The sequence below is a fragment of the Ailuropoda melanoleuca genome, chromosome 14 (genome assembly GCF_002007445.2).
Source record: "Ailuropoda melanoleuca isolate Jingjing chromosome 14, ASM200744v2, whole genome shotgun sequence".
NCBI classification, from domain to species: Eukaryota; Metazoa; Chordata; class Mammalia; order Carnivora; family Ursidae; genus Ailuropoda; species Ailuropoda melanoleuca.
The window spans coordinates 24,223,300-24,245,140 of record NC_048231.1 but is presented as its reverse complement, the minus strand read 5'-3'; positions in this window follow the sequence as shown (position 1 = coordinate 24,245,140).

The following is a 21,841-nucleotide window of genomic DNA, read 5'->3' as shown; positions in this document are numbered from 1 at the left end:
AAGAATGGAATGGTGGAGAAATTATTAGGGAGTAATGACAGGTGATAGAGGAAACTGGACATGGAGGGATAGGTTGGGAAAAGGCAGTTATTGCTCAGCAAGGAGAATGGTAGAGCTACCAAATGTAATCGAGTTGAGAAGTCATGGACCAATAGTAGAGTTCACAGTATAAATCTTAAAAATAAAAATCAATATTTACCTCCCTTTGCTATTTCTAAATTTGCTCCACTGATTGCCTAATTTGGGAGTAGTATCCATTTTCACATCTTTCAACAAGTTGCACTAATTCTTTTAGAAAAGGGACATTTTCCTTGATTCTAAAATGTGAAGGTAATTAGCTGTACAATGAGATCCAATTTCTTGAAGAATGAAACGAACTATGCAAAATGTCTGTGAAATTGGCAAATGTATAAACTGTAAGAATGCTTGTAACGTGTCACTGGACTTAGTTTGGAGCAAGATACTACCCATGTTGCAGTACGTACTTGGTCTTTGAAATACAGCAAGTCATTCTTTGGTATCAGTGTGCTCCATGTATCCTGAATGTGAGGTGGCTATTTCCCCCCCCAAGCAGAGGTCTTTGAGCAAGTGATTTTATAACTGACATTTTTACAGATTTAAAAGCAGACCTGCTGGAGGTCATACCAAATTAAAGTTTGCTTAGCACCGAGGACAACAGTTCAGACTGCATCAATACAGGAAAACACAGGTGTCTAAACAGAAAGAGATTAGTTTACTTCTCATTCAACAAATGTAAAAAATGTTTCTTTGTCATATTTTCATGAGGGAAAAAAATCACATTTTCTAGGGCCTATGATACGCGTTAACAGGCTTTCATCTTGTCCTGATTTGTCAGTTGGATATGTAAATAAAGGAAATTGTGAGTGCCTAGGTTTTATGAGAAATGTTTACACAATTTTATTACATAAAACAGCATGTGTTTTCTATTAATAAAGCAACACACAACTGAGTGAGTGAGCCCATTATTGTTAATTACGTAAATGAACATGGAGAGGAAAGAAAAAAACAATTTACTTACTTAATGATAGTTTTAAATAATAATCCCATTTCCTTCACGTTTGGCATTTTAAAGTCATGCTTTAAAATTTCAGGGAATATTTTTTATTATATATATTTAGGCATATAACTATTTGGATAAATACATTTAAATATATATAGATAGCAATGAATATACAAATTTATACATATTTTTTAAGTTTGTAATTTATCACTGGAGGTACAGAAATGTTGGTATTGGTTTTGAAATAGGTTATGGTCACAAGAGTTGAAAGAAACCCGGTGTCCCTTTTCCTAATCTTGTGGAAGATGGTTTCCATGTTTGGGCACTAACATCTAAAGCAGATGTCTCCAAAACCTAAATTTTGTAGTTTCACAGTTTCACCAGCCTATGTTCCTGCAACATAAAAGAGGTACCAATAGTATAATTGTATTATTAAAATAAATATCTAGGACACTTTATTTTGTCAATAGTTGGAAATTCACTACCACTACTGCAGGTCTCAGCTGACAAGATAATCTGCTTTTGCCACAGCTCTTTTCTCACTGTTTGAAAAAGTCCTTTAACTTATTGTGTTTTATCAATTTGTCCAGCCTCCACCAGTAACTCTGCCCATGTTCAGAACAGAATATGCTCTTAATATTGGTGAGATGGATGGTTGGAAGAATGGATGGATGGAAAGAGAAATAGGCAAGTGAACATATTCTTCTAGGAACCCCACAGATCCTCCCATCTCATCGGCTTTGGTGGGAAGTGGTTGGGCAAGGGGCATAAAGAAAGAAGGTACCTTTATGTAACAGAAGGGAAGAATCAATCACAACAACATTTGGGTTTCTGTAAAACCAATTCTGTATAAATCATTTGACTACCAATCTGCATTTCCCCTGAATTGCTAAGTACCACCCACTCTACTGACTTAAAAGGGTTTTCCTATACATGAGATCGGCATATGCAAATTAAAATATCAATGACTAAAACGACATATGGCTTAATCTTTGCTTTAAATGAAATCTTATCGGGTGTGAAAATCTTTAACTGGAGATGGAATGCATCCTGACAGCCTGAACTTTAGTGGTTTTTTTTTTCCCTCCGAACAGCAGTTATTGGTTTATCATTAGTTTAATCAGAGGCAGACTAAAATGTGTTTGTTTTGCACCCTCCTTGCAGCCGTCTTGCTAAAACTAGAAGAGCATACTGGAAACATAATATGCAGTGACATTCTGAGACTGATGCCTAATTCTGTCCACCTGTTGCCAGGTAAGTGCATTCAGGCGGCTTCTTGGAACATTTGAAAAGCTTTCTCAGGTACAGAGAAGATAAAAGGAGCTTTTAAAAAATACATATGCTAGAAATCCATTCCTTTCCTCTCTGGCAGACTGTATCTTTTGACCTTTTTCTATCACTTCTTTTACTGTGGTGACTCCTCTTTCTGAACTCTCTTTTACCCATATTCTCAAAATCTTATTTCAAGCGGTGGAAAAAATGAAGATCCTTGTTCTGTTTTTCTTGTTTACACTCTTTTTCTTTACTTCCACCCTCTGTACCAACTTTCCCTCCAAGTATTCTTATTACCATTATCACTACTCTTATTTTGATAGCTAATTAAAGTTGTCATTGATTCAACATGGAAAAGGCACATGACTTACCTTATAAGCTTTGTCATTCTCTAATGAATGAGTCATAGAGGTGAAGGGAGTAAGTGTAATTTAAAAAAAAAATCATTATAAAGACCTTTACTTGGGTGTATGGTTTGCCTCTGACCTTCTGACATGTCATTCTGAGTCTTGAGTAGTTCATGTCTCCATTTAGGCACAAAATATATCAATGGGGAGAATGATAATTAGGGTTATGCCATTGTTGATTATGACTAATCACACTTATTTAACCATAATATCAATACATCCTTAGCTATATGAGAAGAAAATTGTCCTGTGCCTCACCAAATATGCATGGTTGAGTTAGTCACGGAGTCTGATTTATTCTGTGTTATAATCAGCATCTTTGACCTGGAAACAGAAGATACCGTTAAGCTTACGTTATACAACCCTTGAGATCAATGCTCTCGCATGGAGAAAGGAGCACAACTGAATGATGCATACCGAACCAAAGAATTTGCAGCTTGTAGATTTAGCTTATGATTTGCACACTTAGCTTGAATAGTTTATAATAATAAATTTAGAACTGGGATACGTGGGTAGCTCAGTCGGTTAAGCGTCTGCCTTTGGCTAGGATCATGATCCCAGGGTTCTGGGACCAAATCGTACAACGGGCTCCCTGATCGGTCGGGAGCCTGCTTCTTCCTCTCCCTCCTCTCGTTCTCATTTTCACACTCTTTCTGTCTCATGAATGAATAAAATCTTTAGAAATAATAACAATAAATTAAAAACCAAAGAAAAATTTAATCTTATTTATGACATTTTGTGTTTATTCTTTGTGACGTGATACTGCTTAAGTTGACTACTTTTGATAAAATTTCATCTGTCGCTCTACAAGCAATTTTTTTTAAATATCATACCTGAACTTTTCATATCTGGTTCAGCTAATGGGCCATTTTGAAACAAAAGGATAGAAAATATAACATTTTTAATAGGCATGTCTTAATTTCTTACCATAAAAGTACAATATGCTCATTGTGTTGGTTTTCCAAAGTAAAATGTCACAAAGACAAAATGCTAACTTTCCCACAATCTCAAAGTTAGAGATAGTCACTATTAAAAAATTTGTTTGACTCTGTTATTTTCCAGAAGAGTTTCAAATTTTTTTTACAAATTTGAGATCATATTTTAAAGCAATTTTATTCTACATTTTCAGTGATGATTATCTTACCAATATTTTCCTTTTTATGAAATATTTCCAAACTTCTTGTTATTTGTTACATCATATTCCATTATATAGATATACTCTAATTTATTTTAAATTTATTATTTTATTGAATAGATTTGTGTATGTTTTTATCATTATAATAATATTGAATCAAACATGCTATATAGGAGTACCTGGGTGGCAAAGTTGTTTAAGCAACTGACCTTGATTTCTGCTCAGGTCATGACCTCAGGGTTGGGAGATCGAGCCCTGTGTCAGGCTCCACACTCAGCAAGGAGTCTGCTTGAGATACCCTCTACATCTCTCCCTCATCCCCTCCCCCCACTCACATTCTCTCTTTATCTCTTTCTAAAATAAATAAGTAAATAAAAATCTTTAAAAAAGCATGCTGTATATATATTTTGAATAATTTTCTTAAGAAAATTTTCTACAAGGAAAACAATTTGGTGAAGAATATGACATTTTTAATTTATGTGGGTAAGTACTGATAAATTATTTTCCAAAATTGTACCAACATATACCTATTTTAATCATTTACAAAAGTGATTGTTTTTATAACAGTGAATACTATTAGTCATCTGTTGGCAAAACGTGATATCCATTCCAGGTCAATTTGCATTTATTTTATCCTGTATAACTTTGAACATACTTGCATGTACTTTTAGTCCATTTAATTTTTCTGTCGCTTGTCAGTTCATGTTCTTTGCTGTGGGCATGTATTTGATATTATCAACACATGGAATTAAAGACTATATGGTTTTAAAAATTTATAAATGTTAGTACTATGAAACAATTTCTTGCAAAAATACATTTTATTTGCTGGAAATTTATTTTGAAAAATCCTATTGATGATTAGATTTCTAAATTTACCTTATTGTAAAAATATGCTTCCATGGTGGATGATGACTTTTGAGTTAATGTTCCTCAGTTTCTTAATACTTTTCACTGTCAGTACATCTACAAGTGATTTAAAAATTTGACCCATGGTGTTTAGAATCATCTAACTATAAGCCATCTCTAACCAAAGTGGGGGTTAATGCAATTTTGGGTCACAGACCAGTAGACACCTGAAAATTAATGGAATTTCTTCCCCTTAACCTAGGTTAGATTCATCCCCAAGCTTATGAAGGTGAAAGGCTAATGTTAACTCAATTACTATGTCATAGGATCTCCTGATTTACAGTCTATTAAGATTTGAACATTTCCAGTTAAACTGACATACTTGACATTAAATTATGAGAGCTCTTCACTTTCCTTCCTTTGCTGGAAGTAGCTCTGTTTATCCTCCAAAGAGGTCAAGACCTTAAAATAAGAAACTGAATTTCTTTTATGATTTGAGTTGCTTCTTTGCTCACCAGTGATAAAATGGACTGTGGAATAGTTCATAATTTAGAAAAGGCAGGATTCATTTGCTTAGTTTGCAAAAGGGTGGATATATAATGAACAGCCTCTTGGATCCATAAATCCTAATGTAAATATTTCAGGCAAATTGACCACATGGTCTCTTTTAAGAAGAATTTCATCAAATTATGTTTGGTAACCTAGGCCTTTAACTCATCATAAAATAAACTATATGACTTAATGAATAGTAGTTATAGGTCCAATTAAGAGAAAGACTAATTCCACTCTCATTTGGGTTCTAAGAGTCATTTTATTTTTTACCATCTTCAGAACCACTGTAGTTAAATAGTGGTTTTTGGTATTTAGTACCTACCTAATAGAGTTGCATTACATAAACTATTAGATTTAAGTCAGTGACTTGTACATAATGAGTGTATAATAAATAGCTTAATATTGTTGATAATATTTCTACTTAAGTAAATAGATGCCTCTGAAATTCCATACATATCAACCCTTCTCATAGCAAGTGTATTATAAATTTTATTGTTTAATTACATCTCTACAAATATAATAGCAAGAATATAGAAAATAATTGCATGTTTATGAATTCTAGATTCCTTTTTTCCCTTCCCTTTTAACCATGTTTCACTTGGAAACATTCAGCAGATAGCGCAGCATTTGGAAGAGCAAATAATTGAGTTAAAGATGTAAAATACAGAGGGCGCCTGGGTGGCGCAGTCGTTAAGCGTCTGCCTTCAGCTCAGGGTGTGATCCTTGCTTTTAGGGATCGGGATCCAGATCGAGTCCCACATCGGGCTCCCCCGCTGGGAGCCTGCTTCTTCCTCTCCCACTCCCCTTCTGTGTTCCCTCTCTCGCTGGCTGTCTCTCTGTCACATAAATAAATAAAATCTTTAAAATAAAATAAAATAAAATTTTATTCTTAAAAAAAAAATATCCAGAATGCAAAGATGTTTCTTTTAAAACTAGAACCACTCTGAATATCTAAAAATAAGGGTTTGAAAAAGAATAGTAGCTTCTTATAAGGGAGTATTATGCCCTTTAGAATGATATTATAGAAATTAAAAACAAACTTAAGAATCTGGGTACAGTAAGTTCCTTGTTTTTTAATTAAAGTTAAGTCAGGAAGTACATAAAGAAAAATAGAAAGATGCAAATTCATATATTACATATGCATCTATATTTGGGTCATGATATTATGATTGATTTGTTCTTTATGCTTATCCTCTTTTTTCTCTTTTCCCATCATGAGCGTGCATTTATTGAGTAATTAAAATGTTAGTTGCTATGGCAAAGAAGTTATTACAGACTAATGTTTATTGACATTGAATCGTGTATGCCATGTTCAATTTTAAAGGATTGTTATAAAAAACTTACTTGTCTTAAAAAACTATAGAATAATTCTAAGATACAAAAAACTGGAATAAATAAACCAAAATATTCTCTAGTGGATGGATTTATAAATAGCTTCACTGGTTTTCTTTTTTATCTGTATTTTCAATGTTTCAATCATGACTAAGAAATAAATAATAATGTCAAGCTATTTAAAAATATGTATCAAGTGCTTTTGAAGCTAAATGGCCGTTAAGTAATTGTTCAAATGGACCTCAATTTATATTTCCTTGTTGAATGTGTCCAGTAAGAATTTCAGCTGCTGTGTTAACATTATTGCTGTTTTTCATAATCTACTTTTCTCCAATTTATACATCATGTCCTGCTTCCCCAGGTACACAGATGAGCACCACACAGGGGATTGAGAGAAAGGTGGAATTGCCAGCCCCAACCCAGATTGACTGAATCAGCATCTGCAAGGTAGGCTGAGCTTCAGGAAACTCGTAGGAACATTGGTTTGTGTTACACTACATTCTATCAGTCGCGTCCACTAAAATGCCACCGCTTTATGGATGCCTGTTTTGACTAAATAAAATAGCAAAACTCATTCTCTTAATTCACTGTTCATCACAGCACTTACCTTTCTCTTATCTTCCAGCTTACCTTTATTCATTATTATATATTCTTTTTTTTAATGCTCTGCTTTGTCTGAGTTCAAGAGAATTTAAGGAACTAGCGTATGCAGTTGTGAAAAGTGTTAAAAAGTTCCAAATTGGAAAGCAGGACTGGGTACAGGTCAAAAGTGCAGGTAAGATCGATTATTTATACCACAAATACTTCTGGAACTTGTCCTGTCTGTCATACACACTCAGTGCACAAATCAGTCCAAAATGCCTGTCCTCCTGAAACTTTCATTCTAGCTAGAGGAAATAGTACAATTGCAAAATAAATAAGTTTGGGACATTAGATGGTGAGCAAGGAAAAGGTAGTGGATGAGGGAAATGAGGAGTGTTGGGTGTATGATTTTAACAGCATCATTAGGAAAGCTCTCACCAAGAGGACCCCAGCAGTGCATGCTTTTTATTTATTTATTTATTTATTTATTTATTTATTTATTTATGAGTGAGTGAGTGAGTGAGTGAGAGCACAAGCATGAGTCAGGGGAGGGAGAACCAGGCTCCCCGCTGAGCAGGGAGCCCAATATGGGGCTTGATCCTAGGACCCTGAGGTCATGACCTGAGCCAAAGTAAGACACTTAACCGACTGAGGCACCCAGGTGCCCCAATGCATGCTTATTTAAAGTCCTCTAAATACAGGGTACTGTGTAAGAGGTAGTAGACCAAGGGGGTAACAAAGAATAAATGATGAATTAGGAAGGAAAAAAAAAAAACTTGCATTAGTTCATATGAGATGGCTTTGGATTTTATTTACAAGTATTTAATGAAAGGTCATGGAATGGAAGGGCAGGAGATGAGGAAAAGGAACGGAAAATAGAGAGTGATGTTTCCCTGGGGTTGGAGAGTGGAAAAGCAACTGCATGAGCAGCTTCAGAAGAAGGAGAGAATACAGGATGCTGGAGAGAACAGGGCTCAAGGGGCTGGGTTTGCGGGGCTAACGGCCTGAAGCTGTGGTCCCGAAATAAGGCTGATGAACAGGAAAATACCTGGGGATCAAAATCCTGTAGAGGCAAGAGAGCTGACTCCTTCAGGCCAAGGGAGAGGGATAAGTGGAAACGGAGCTGTGGTGAAGAGGAGGAAGGACAGTGTAGGAGCATATTTTGCCATGACGTGTTGATGATCACAGCCTAAGTGCAAGTCAGCGGCCGAGCCTTCACGGCCTAAGTAAGCATGACGTCGCTGTCGGGGGTGCCATGACTAAAATCAGATGGAGAAACATAACTCTTAATAAGGGTCTTGGTTTGTCTATGTTCTCTGGGACAGCATGAGAAGGGAAACGGTGTGGGCTCTCTGCCCTTGATGTCAGGAACCAGCTGAAGTTTGGTGGTGACAGACTTCGAAGCTCCCATGTCAGTGTGATGTTTGCCCTCCTCACTGACGCTGTGGGATCCAATTTAAGTGCAGGCACAGCTTTTGGTGAAGCCACATGACTGGCCACAAAATCATTAAATTTATTGTTTACCAAAAAAAAAAAAAAAGCATCCTAACTGGATGGATGTTTATAGTTGTCTTCCCAAATGGCTTCACGTCTTTATAGGCTAATTCTGCTTGTGTATGTGAATCCGAAGGAAGCTGGTACTCTTCCTGGTAAAATAAGGCATGGATGTAAATGCATCAGGAAAATCAAGTCATTGCGTGTATTGGCTGCTACGCCTTGTAGCTCACCAATATGGCAAGCTAGCACTTCACTCCTCCAGCAGACTTCCTTGGGCATATTTTACTGGTTAACATTTCACATATGCAGCTTTTGGGGGGGGGGCAGCAGTACTCTTAAAAAGATGTGCTTATAGATTTTCAAGTTTTCTTTCCTTTTGGTGATAAGGTTGGATGAGAATTATGAGTGAATATAATAAAGCCTTTGTCTGCATAGCCATCCAGGGATTCTTATAAAATTGGGATTTTCGCAGTATAAACAGAAGCCATACGTGCTCCCGATTAGGACTTGTTGACTGCTTGTTGACTGCCTGGGTGCCGAGGGCCAAAGCTGTTGAGTTATGGACCCTGGTCTGTCATGAGCAAACTGTGTAACCTTGTCCCAGTTAAGTTACCTCTTAGCATTTCATTTGTAAAATGGGTGTAATCAGACCTTCCTGACAGGAATGTTGTAAGGGTTAATTAATTGCTGTTTGTTAAGTGTGCTGAGATTGTCAGATTAAAGCATTAGGGAAGTGTCAAGTTTGTGTTATTATGGTATTATTTTTCTTTGTTTGGTAGGAAATGCCATTTCTGTGTAATTTACTTTAACAGTAAAATAAGCCATTTTAATCAATGCACAATCAAGCCCTTATTCATGGAGGACAAGGGTGTATACACTTAGCGAGCACACTAGTGTCAGCTGACACAGGGCAGGAATCTGAAAATTCGGCATTGGATACAAAGAAAGCCTAGAAAATGAGACGTGGGGCAATCAGATTCTGAGTGCCCAGGAGACTCAGGTTACAGACCCAATATAGCTCTTTAATAGCAGAGAAGGAAAAAAAAGTCTGTAACCTTAGCAACCGATACCCACCAAAAAAAAAAAAAAAAAAGTTACCCATGTTACCAAGAAATTGTTGAAGAGATTGTACATATGGCCCAGAAACTAAATATCACCAATATTTCATTAGAATCCGAAGGGGCTTTTAAACATATGGGGTTGTTTAAGACTGTCTTAATAACTTAAAAGTGTACAGGTTTGGATGTGAGTTTATATGTATAAATACACATTAGTCATGATTTAGGCTTTGACCATTATGATAATAGCTGGGGAATCTTGATTTTTCCAAAGAAAATACTGACAGTTATATCCTAAAATGTTATTTAACAACATATATAAGTTGCGGTAATTTTAAGATGCTATTTTTCTAATATGTATATTACTAAGTATAACAAATATAGGTAATAAGTAAATAGGGTAGTAAGTACTTTTACTAAAAAATTACAACTGTTCAGCACAAATATTTAAAATGAAGGAAATTAAAGTGTGGGACATGTCATTGATTATCAATAGATATTTGGTAAACAATGTCCTACAAATAATGACTGTAACAACTTGCATCTGTAGTTTTCAGTATTAATTTTTGTGTGTTATTCAGGAATCATATCTTGTTGTTCACAATTCCACAAGCTTTACAACTTCGGTTGGTCACAAGGATTTAACTTTTTTATTATTTTACCCTAAATCAGACATATCTACAATCTCCATTTTGAAAAAGTACCGGAGTAAGTTTTCTGTTTAACCAGTCTACAAAGTCATATGGAGAAGGAGCCATCCTTGTTTCTCACTTGGGCGCTGCAATAGGTCTTTAATGATCTCTCTCTTTACCCCATTGCAATATGGAAGCCAGATAAATCCCTTTAAAATGTTAAGTCCGATCATGCCACAGCTTTGTTTAAAATCCACTAGTAACTTCCCATTGCAGTCAGAACAAAATCCAGCAGGGCCCTATGTAGAAGTTTCCAGAATGGCTTGTCTGCCCTCATCTCCTGCAATTCTCTGTGTTTGCACAGGTCTTGGCTCATCGCTCTTCCTGATGTATATCAGAAACCTTGGACTTGGCTTTCCCTACGGCATTTGTACTACTGTTCTTTCTGCATGGCTTCTTCACTCACTTTTCTCAGTTGTGTGCTCAAACATGGGGTTAGAGCGTATCCCTAGAAATCCTGTGCATAACAACACCACTCTGCCATTTTCCTATTATCTTCTGCTTTTAACTTTACAACACTTTCTATCATCTGCCATATGATATATTCATCTCTCTTAGCAAACAGAAACCCTTTGTATTGTTCCCTTCTTCAGTGTCCAGACAGCCACCCAGCAAATAGTAGTAGCCTAATAAATATTTATTGAATACTTGAATACATACTGAGATATTGGTACTTTCCAAAATAGTCCGTCAAATCTCAGCCATTACTAATGATATTATTGTTTATTGAATGTTCCCAAATGAAAGTGCCTAGTTTTGAGGTGGCTTAGTGGTTGTTGAAAACAAGTCAACATTTTATTAAGGGGCACCTGTTTAGAGATTCTCCGGAGCTAAAGCTCACATTTTATGCGGCAGTAAGTTGTCAGTGAGGGCCTTATATCTTAACCTTAAAGGTTCTTCCTGGGGAAAGCAATCCCGTGGCCTGATTGTAGAGTGTGCTATTGTTCATCCTCAGACTTACTGATTTATTCATTTATTTGGACTTACACTTTTAAATACAGAAGAAAAGTTGGGGGAAAATATGATGTGAGGCATATAAGTTTCCTAGAGGCTAATTTTGCCAGACATTTTTTATTTGATTAAACGGATACCATTTTATGGTTCTTGAGAAAGTAACAGAGAGTTTATTGCTACTTATCTAAATGTTCAAAATCCTGATTCGCCTTCAAAACCAAAATTAAATGTTGAGATATCCCTTCCAGTGCTAGCTGCCTGTTCCTTGATTCTCTTTCCATGCACCCTTATGAGAACACATGATACAAATTTTATATACACATTATTTCGATTTCCCACATTGGGAAACAGACATATCTATAAATAACACTGAGCTAATTCAGAGAAGTTCCGTGCCCTATTTCTCCTTTATCTCCAGCATCTAGCTCTACATTTAGCCTGGAGTTGCCACTTAGTAAGTGTTTGTAGAAAGTTTACATGTACAGACATTCTAAGTGGTTGGTTTCTTACTCATCTATCTTCAATGCGTGTCTATTCAGAGTACTTCATAAATCAGTTAGAAATTAAAAGCAGTTTTTGAGCCTTTGGAAAGGTGTTGTGATATGACATCATCACTGTTGTCATCAACAATGTATGTAGTTTAATTAAACACCTACTCCAACACTGGGTGGTCTGTGCATTGCTGAAAAGTTGCACTTAAAACTGATTTGTATCATCAAATAATAGTTTAGATCTGCTGTGAGAGTTACGAAGTGCAAATACTTTTTAGAGGAGCCCCTGGGTTCATTTCTTGTTTGCAAGAAGAGTGATGTAAAATTTAAAGAAAAGTGGTATATTTTGCTTATAAGAACAGGGAACTGCAGTGCTGGGGTTATAGTTTTATTTTTTCAATGTTTGACTTTGACCTAATATAACCTTGGGTGTTTTTCATTTGTCATTTGTAAAAGAGGTGCTGCAGAGGGATGATAGCTGTGCAGATTAACCTAGATTGTCCAGGTGAGCTCATCCTAATCACATGATTTCTTCAGCAGAGAAGCTTCCCTGGCTATTGGCAGAGAGGGAGATGTGACTAGGAAGAAAAACCCAGGAGATGCCACGATGTTGCTAGCTCAAAGATAGAAGAAGCCAACAGCCAAGGAATGGGGTGGCCTCTGAGTCCTTTGCTAGAGAATCCAGAAAGGAAAGCAGCCCTGCTGAGACCTTTAGTCCAGTGAGACCCACACCAGACTCCCGATCTCCAAAATGTAAATAAATTTGTGTGATTTCTAGCTACTAAGTTGGTGGTAATTTGTTACAGCAGCAGTAGAAACCTAATACAACATCTTTTTGCTTTTCCTCTTGAAAGACCTCCGGGTCCACATTTGAATATATTATTTATATTTTACGTTTAAATCCTGATTATCATGTATTGGGACTGTCAAAAGTGAAGTACATTCAGACCAGAGATTTCTGCCTTCTAAATGTATGTATTTGATATACTTCAGAAAAACCTCTCAATTCACTGCTCGAACAAAAGATTTTGTAACTAACTCCTATAGTCCTTTCACACAATAGAAATCAGAGCCTGTGAGAGCTCATGCCATTTACTTTAGTCAAAATCTGAATGATGCATTGCATAAGTAACAGCATAATAGGGCCCTCATATTGTAATCTGGGTAGATGTATGCTGTGCTTTGAAAATCAAATATTGCTCCCTTTGACGTTTTGACAAGTAATTTCGACAACAATATACATTTGGCTAACTCATGAATGTAGTACTTCTCGTCCTCTGGATTGTGCAGGGTTTGCACTATGCTAAGAATGACAACAATTATAGAACTGACTTGCATTTGCCAAGTGAACAGATGGTTTTGTAGTTTAGAGGAACAATGGTGAAGAAAGAAAAGGCAAAGTGGTGGGTGGGGGAGTTGGTAGGGTGGGATAAAAATTTTGCAATCCAAAATAGCACTAATACGACTAAAGAAAAATGTAGACAAAGGCATGTTACAATTTATTATTGAAAGGTATTAAAAAAAGAAGAGAAAGGTCTTGCTTATTTCAGTCTTCTTTCATACTGGTATTGAGTCTAATCGCAGGGTATTTGAGATCCAATAAGCTATAAAACTATAATGTTGACAATCTCATTTATGGAAATGGTTATTTTAAAGTATTATCAATGTGACTATGACATGGGATGACATTTTTGCCTTTCCTGTCTATGTATTTCTTTTTTTTTTTCTTTTCAGTTTATCTATGGAACAAATAGAACACAAATAAGAATTAGGACTTCACTCCCAAAAACCTCAAGTATTTTATACAGATCCTCTTCACAGGAACAGTGAAGTAACTGTTTTCTTTGATCTCTTTTGAGTCATTTTACTTTCACTGAGTGAAGTGGAATATGTGTGCCTTCTTGGAAAAATCTTCATTAAATAAATAGGTTGTGTGTAAATGTATATTTGTGTGTATGTGTACATTTGAGTGTTAAGTAACCCACAAAGATGGTGTTACTATCTTGCCTTCAGGAATCTGGGTTGCATGCGATGTCATACCTTTGAGTTTAATATTGAATTTAATAAACCTATCAACCTGTAAAGATCCCCTTGCTCATGGAGTTTTCTGGTGGAGATAACTGAATTGCCACTTGGGTTATATTAAGGACGGAGTCTGTACTTAGATGCATAGTCTTAAAAGCTATTCAGATATTTATTTTATCTCCCTGGAATAGTACTTGTGGTACCTAATTACCAAACTAATTATAATAACTCCTACTGATCAAATATTTTGTTAGGCACTGTGTTAAATATTTTATCATATATTATCTCATTTAAAGTTCATAAAAAGAATATCACATTTTTTGCCTTAAAACTCTAAGGTAGGTATGGGATATTATTTTCTCTTTTTTAAAGATCAGGCAATGGAAGTCTTTGCAGTTTGAGAGACTTACTCAAAATCAAACATTTAATAAATTGAGAATGAGGATTGAAAGCTAAGTTTACTTAACCCCAAACTCTCTACTTAACAATTCAAATTAGGTAAGGTCAGCGAGGGAATGATAACACATAGACACTGAATGTCAATATTTAACACAACAGGTACTGTTCACTCACATAAGAGTGATGGGCTGGTGTTCATGTTTGCAGGACAACTCTCCACATAGGATCACACACAGATCCAGGCTCCTTTGGTCCTGGCACTCAGCCATCCCCTATGTAAGACCTTGCCATGGTCTATGTTTCCAGAGGAAGGAAAAGGGCATGGTACAGCTCCCATGGGAGGATTTGACAAAAACATGACTGCTTGTTTTCTTTTGGGAAAAACTTAGCCACATTAAGCCTTCCATCTCAAAGGAGGCTGGAAAAGTCATCTTGCCGTTTGACCAAAGAAACGGAGGGATTTTTGTGAACATCTAGCCATCATTTTAGCACCACTGTTTGATATGTTTTATTAATGGATTTGTGAAAAATAAAGAAGCTTCAGAGTGGACCTTCATGGTTCGTGGATAGGGCTTAGATGAATTGTTTTAGCCATATCTAGCCCACAGTACGGATCTACAAGAGTGTTTTGCCTGTCCTTTGCCTCCCAAAGTTGCTTGTTTGATTCCAATAGTTCAACAGGCTCCTTGGGACCTGTGTTCTTTGTGTTGAATGGGAGAAAACATCAAGAAGTTGGAGAAATGGGGAAAAACATGTTCTTCCCTCTTAGCTTTATCAATTAGGTTTCCTCTTAATATTTTGAATGTCTTCATTATTAGAAGTTATACTAGAACTAATAGTTAATATTTTTATCATTATTTAATTTCAATGAATTTTGTTTGAATTAAATTTAATAAAGAGTTTCAAGATTTAGGCATTTCAAAATAATAATTTCTAGTGTCTCTTTGTTTTTCAATTAATGCCTGAGCTAATATTCATTGTTAAAACTGGCCATAATAAGAANAACTAAAGAAAAATGTAGACAAAGGCATGTTACAATTTATTATTGAAAGGTATAAAAAAAAGAAGAGAAAGGTCTTGCTTATTTCAGTCTTCTTTCATACTGGTATTGAGTCTAATCGCAGGGTATTTGAGATCCAATAAGCTATAAAACTATAATGTTGACAACCTCATTTATGGAAATGGTTATTTTAAAGTATTATCAATGTGACTATGACATGGGATGACATTTTTGCCTTTCCTGTCTATGTATTTCTTTTTTTTTTTTTCTTTTCAGTTTATCTATGGAACAAATAGAACACAAATAAGAATTAGGACTTCACTCCCAAAAACCTCAAGTATTTTATACAGATCCTCTTCACAGGAACAGTGAAGTAACTGTTTTCTTTGATCTCTTTTGAGTCATTTTACTTTCACTGAGTGAAGTGGAATATGTGTGCCTTCTTGGAAAAATCTTCATTAAATAAATAGGTTGTGTGTAAATGTATATTTGTGTGTATGTGTACATTTGAGTGTTAAGTAACCCACAAAGATGGTGTTACTATCTTGCCTTCAGGAATCTGAGTTGCATGCGATGTCATACCTTTGAGTTTAATATTGAATTTAATAAACCTATCAACCTGTAAAGATCCCCTTGCTCATGGAGTTTTCTGGTGGAGATAACTGAATTGCCACTTGGGTTATATTAAGGACAGAGTTTGTACTTAGATGCATAGTCTTAAAAGCTATTCAGATATTTATTTTATCTCCCTGGAATAGTACTTATGGTACCTAATTACCAAACTAATTATAATAACTCCTACTTATCAAATATTTTGTTAGGCACTGTGTTAGATATTTTCTCATATATTATCTCATTTAAAGTTCATAAAAAGAATATCACATTTTTTGCATTAAAACTCTAAGGTAGGTATGGGATATTATTTTCTCTTTTTTAAAGATCAGGCAATGGAAGTCTTTGTAGTTTGAGAGACTTACTCAAAATCAAACATTTAATAAATTGAGAATGAGGATTGAAAGCTAAGTTTACTTAACCCTAAACTCTCTACTTAACAATTCAAATTAGGTAAGGTCAGCGAGGGAATGATAACACATAGACACTGAATGTCAATGTTTAACACAACAGGTACTGTTCACTCACATAAGAGTGATGGGCTGGTGTTCATGTTTGCAGGACAACTCTCCGCATAGGATCACACACAGATCCAGGCTCCTTTGGTCTTGGCACTCAGCCAACCCCTATGTAAGACCTTGCCATGGTCTATGTTTCCAGAGGAAGGAAAAGGGCATGGTACAGCTCCCATGGGAGGATTTGACAAAAACATGACTGCTTGTTTTCTTTTGGGGAAAACTTAGCCGCATCAAGCCTTCCATCTCAAAGGAGGCTGGAAAAGTCATCTTGCCGTTTGACCAAAGAAACGGAGGGATTTTTGTGAACATCTAGCCATCATTTTAGCACCACTGTTTGATATGTTTTATTAATGGATTTGTGAAAAATAAAGAAGCTTCAGAGTGGACCTTCATGGTTCGTGGATAGGGCTTAGATGAATTGTTTTAGCCATATCTAGCCCACAGTACGGATCTACAAGAGTGTTTTGCCTGTCCTTTGCCTCCCAAAGTTGCTTGTTTGATTCCAATAGTTCAACAGGCTCCTTGGGACCTGTGTTCTTTGTGTTGAATGGGAGAAAACATCAAGAAGTTGGAGAAATGGGGAAAAACATGTTCTTCCCTCTTAGCTTTATCAATTAGGTTTTCTCTTAATATTTTGAAGGTCTTCATTATTAGAAGTTATACTAGAACTAATAGTTAATATTTTTATCATTATTTAATTTCAATGAATTTTGTTTGAATTAAATTTAATAAAGAGTTTCAAGATTTAGGCATTTCAAAATAATAATTTCTAGTGTCTCTTTGTTTTTCAATTAATGCCTGAGCTAATATTCATTGTTAAAACTGGCCATAATAAGAAATCAGAAGCAGCTCAGCCATTTTTGACTACTTAGAAGGTGAGAAAGGCAATTTACAATCTTGCCATAATTATAATACTACTGTTATACAATACTGCCTTGTTTTTCCATCATTGTCCTCAAGTGAATTATTTCATATAGGTGAATTTTCCATAAGGACAATATGAAACTTAACAATAAAAAGAGGAGATCTTTCCTAAATATTTTGCATAATTTCTTTATAATTTAAATGTATCATGAAATCATAAGTTTGTAAATGTAAATATCCATTATTGTATTATCTGAGATAATATGGTACTGCCCTTTTGCAGCTAGAGACGTCCTGGTTTTACCAAGTCCCAAAGTGCTGATGTACCTTGAATTTTTGTTTTTGTTTTTTTTTACAACATTTTTTTTCTGTTTTTCCTTTGACTTGCCACATTTTAGCTTCATATGTTTCATATTTTTATATTTCGTATGTATCATATTGCATATGGTATGCCTATGTATTATTACACATTGGATAAGTATTATACAGATTATATTTCTGTATTTTTACCAACCTTGCTATAATTTCCTGCTAATCTACCTCTTATGGGATGAGACAACAGCAGGTCACTCTGAATTGTGTGAATAACAAGAATCTAAGATGAGAGCAATTTGCTCTCTGAAAGGCTTTCCTATGTGAAATGAACACAACCACAGGACATGGGCTTAGTCTTTTGTACAACTATTTTCATCTTTTTATGCAAAGGGAGACCCTATGTCTCATTTCTTCCGTTGGTTGCTATAAAGAGCGTGGTGGAGGGGTAAGGACTAAATGAAAGGCTGTTTTCTAGCTCTGGAATCCATGTAAGCAAAGTTGGTCTAGTGACTGCCAAAAGCATTTGAGTTTATCCTCGGAAAATAATTTCAATATGATTGATCCACTTTTATCTTTTACTCTCCCCTTTACTTGAATATATCTCTATTTTAAGTAAAAACCGAGCATGGAATTCTTGCTCCTTAGTCAGGGGACTATTTTCCTCTTCCACAGTACACCAATAGGATTATTATTATTATTTTTTAAAGATTTATTTATGTATTTGACAGAGAGAAAGGCAGCGAGAGAGGGAACACAAGCAGGGGGAGTGGGAGAGGAAGAAGCAGGCTTCCCGTTGAGCAGGGAGTCTGATTCAGGGCTGGATCCCAAAACTTTGGGATCATGACCTGAGCTGAAGGCAGACGCTTAAGGACTGAGCCACCCAGGCGCCCCAATTTTTTTTTTTTTTTACAAAATTACACTCAGGTTTGACATTTTCACTAACATTCCTCCCTCTTCCTCACTTGCAGAGAACTACCCTTAGGTCTTTTCCTTCCTATTTTCCATCTTTCCTTACAGGTTTTGTTGTTATGTTTTAACAGTGGCTGTTTTCTTTTCAGTTGTGAATGAATGTCTCCTAATTCCTTTTCCAATATTTTTTGTCTCCTGAAAATTAGGTCTTGCTCATTTCCTACCAATATGTAGCCTTCTTAATGTAAAATAAATAAATAAATAAATAAAGCATCTTACTATTATCTGAAAATTAAATGGTATGATCATTGTTGTGCTAAATTACGAATTTGGGTAGACATGCAAATGCACTCCTGGGAAAAACACTCCTGCATTTGACAAGCCAGTTCTAACTTCCTTGACCCATTCGCCCTTGTATGAGTTCCCCTATCCTCTGGTAGACCTCATTCTATTACTACACATTTCCCTCCAGAGAAGTCCTGACGTCATTATAAATTATAGGGAATTTATTGGGAATTTAAAATAACAATTTATAAAACATAAACTAAGTACAAGGCACCCCTGTAAGCATTATACATGCATTATTAACTCACTGAGTTTTATTATTGTAACACTTCTAGAATAGTCCTATTAATATAATCCTAGTTTCACAAATGAGAAAACGACATCACAGAGAGACCTACCCATTGGTCAAATATGGCTGAGTTGAGTCGTAACTCAGGCAGGCTGGATCTGTAGTAATGCTCTACAGGGTACAGAAATTAACTTCAATGTTATTGACCCCTTACTCCCCACCGTGCTATGAATTAGAAACTGCAGTATTTTTAAATTTAACTTCTTCCCTAATTATATAATGAAAACTTTTGTCCTACTTTAAAAGAATTGCAAGCATCAAAGAGCTCACAGGGTGGTATTTGTGGACAAGAGCCCTTTTGATTGCCTAATGTCATATCCCATATGTGGCTACTTCCACAGTGCAAGGCTTAGGTATATTTCTTAATTATTTCCTACTGCAGTCTGGACCTGAGATAGGAAATCAGGGGGCTATGTTTGATTTAACCATTACTCTTTCATTCATGTGTGCATTTACCTGTTCATCTTTGTTCCTTTACTCAAAAAACAAATATTGAATGTTATGTGGTCCCTAAGCACTATGGTTGTTTCTGGTTTGATTAAGGGAGCTCACAGTATTTGGGGAAGCTGGACATACAAAAGCTAGAGTGCAATTGGTAGGTGTCACAATAGTATATGAATAGAATAGAATATGAACAGATTGCTATGGAATCATAAAAGAAAGAGGGACTTGCTCTACTAGCTGTCTTTGGGGGGGTCTAATGAAGGCTTTACAGAGAAGGCAAGAGAACCAAACCTGTAGACTAAGTAGGATTTCAGCACACGGAAAGGGGATATGTGTCTTATCAAGCATGCTTATAAGCATGTAGGACCAAGTATGTTTGAAAACCGCTGAAAATTATACAGTGGCTGAAGTACAGGATAACTAAAGTTTAGGGTAGTTGATGTGAGATGAGGCAAGTGAGAAAAGCCAAGGACCAATTGCAGAGGGCCCTTTACCAACCTGACAGCTCTAGAATATTCCTCATATAGTAGGCATGACATGACCACTTCAGCTCCAAGCTGTGTGAGAAATGGGCAGGAGATGCAGAGATCACATTGGAAGTGGATGAATTCCAGGGATCACGGAGAGGTGGTGGGAAGGAAAGACAGGGAACAAACCTAAGAACCATTTAAGGCTAGAATTAGCAGGTGTGAATAGAGGTGAAGCATGAGGGGTTAGTAGAGGTTTAATTTAATAGTTCGATCAAAGGGATTACGAAATCCAGGGAAAAGCAGGCTTTGAAATGAGATGATAAGTGTGCTTGATGTTTAACATGTTTTACTTGAGGCACTTGTAAGTATCCTAGGTAGGAGAGGTCAATGCATTTGAGTCTGGAAAGAAAATTTAAAAAGGCGGGGGATGGAAATATACATGTGAAGAGCTGTAATCAAATTGGTGAAACTTGAGGCCAATAGAAATTGATAATTACCCAGAAAAGAGTATGGAGAGAAAAAGGAGAAGAGAATTGATGACACTTTGCTAGACCTGAAGTGGCAAATTGAATTTGTTTCACAAGCAACAAGTTAAGAAACACTTACCAGAATGCTTGATAGATTTAAAAAAAATAGAGTTTCTTTTATTCACCGACCTTGAAAGTCCTTTTTCTTTACTGCACTATTGGTACTTAAATTTTAAGTCAGCTGTATAATCGCATTAACATTTATTTGCTTTTGTGTCAGTGCCCCCTCTGCTGAATATTGTTCTTTGAAGCAGGGCTCTATGAATATAGGTACCATATGATTTAAAGTTCTCAGTTCTCAGGGTGTGTTGGTGAGGGAACTTGTTTTGCAATCAGTTTTAGCCTAAAAGGAGGCACTTTTATTGAAGCAATAGCACATACTTTTTAAAAAGCTTCTAATATTAGAGAAAATCTTGAATGAGGAATTAAAAGACCTGCAATTTTATTCTTCCTGTGTCCATAGCATACTTTGTGAAGCTCACAAGGGCTTTACTCAGGCTCAGGCTCTTTGAATGGTGGCCATAGGGGGTGTAAAAAATGTAAGCAACGACAGTCATCTTCCACATGTCCTCTGACTCTACTTCTAGGACAGTCTCCCACCCCCAGTCTTGAAATTGTACTGCCTATTCTCAATTTTCCCTTTTCTCCAAACTCAGCCTTTATGTAACTAGCATGATATTGAGGCCCTAGACAGAATAATTGAGCTCTGCCTCCTGCACTTGAGTTTTAAGACTTGACTGGTTGGTCTAGGTTTTCTAGTTAAAAGTCAAGTTAAAGGCACGAATGAAGCTCGCACTGGTTACCAATGCACAAAACAAGACACAGTCCAGTATTTGTCACTGAGGAGTTTATATTAACTGGTGTAATTTCTGTGTATACTCTCATGAATGGCTCAATAATAAATAAAGGCCAGAAGCTCTTCTCTGATTATGATTTTAATCAATCACGATCTCGCTTGATTTTAATCAATTTTATTACTTGCCTGTAAAATGAAGGTAGGTTAACTGGGAGTAATTTTTGTCATTTGAAAAATGAGCATTTAAAAACTATTGCATTGGGATTTAATAGGGAAAGAAACTAATAACCATTTATGCCACTACTCCTTTTGCTTTAAATCTCAGTATCTAACCTGTATTTACATTTGACAGAGCTAGACTGAGCCGGAGCCTTATAAAGCCCTTTAGCTCATAGAAGACAGTGGTAATAAGCAGGCGTGGTAAAGAATTATACAGGGCTATGACATCGGGTATGATCTACAAAACTTTTCAAAAATATACAATATGAG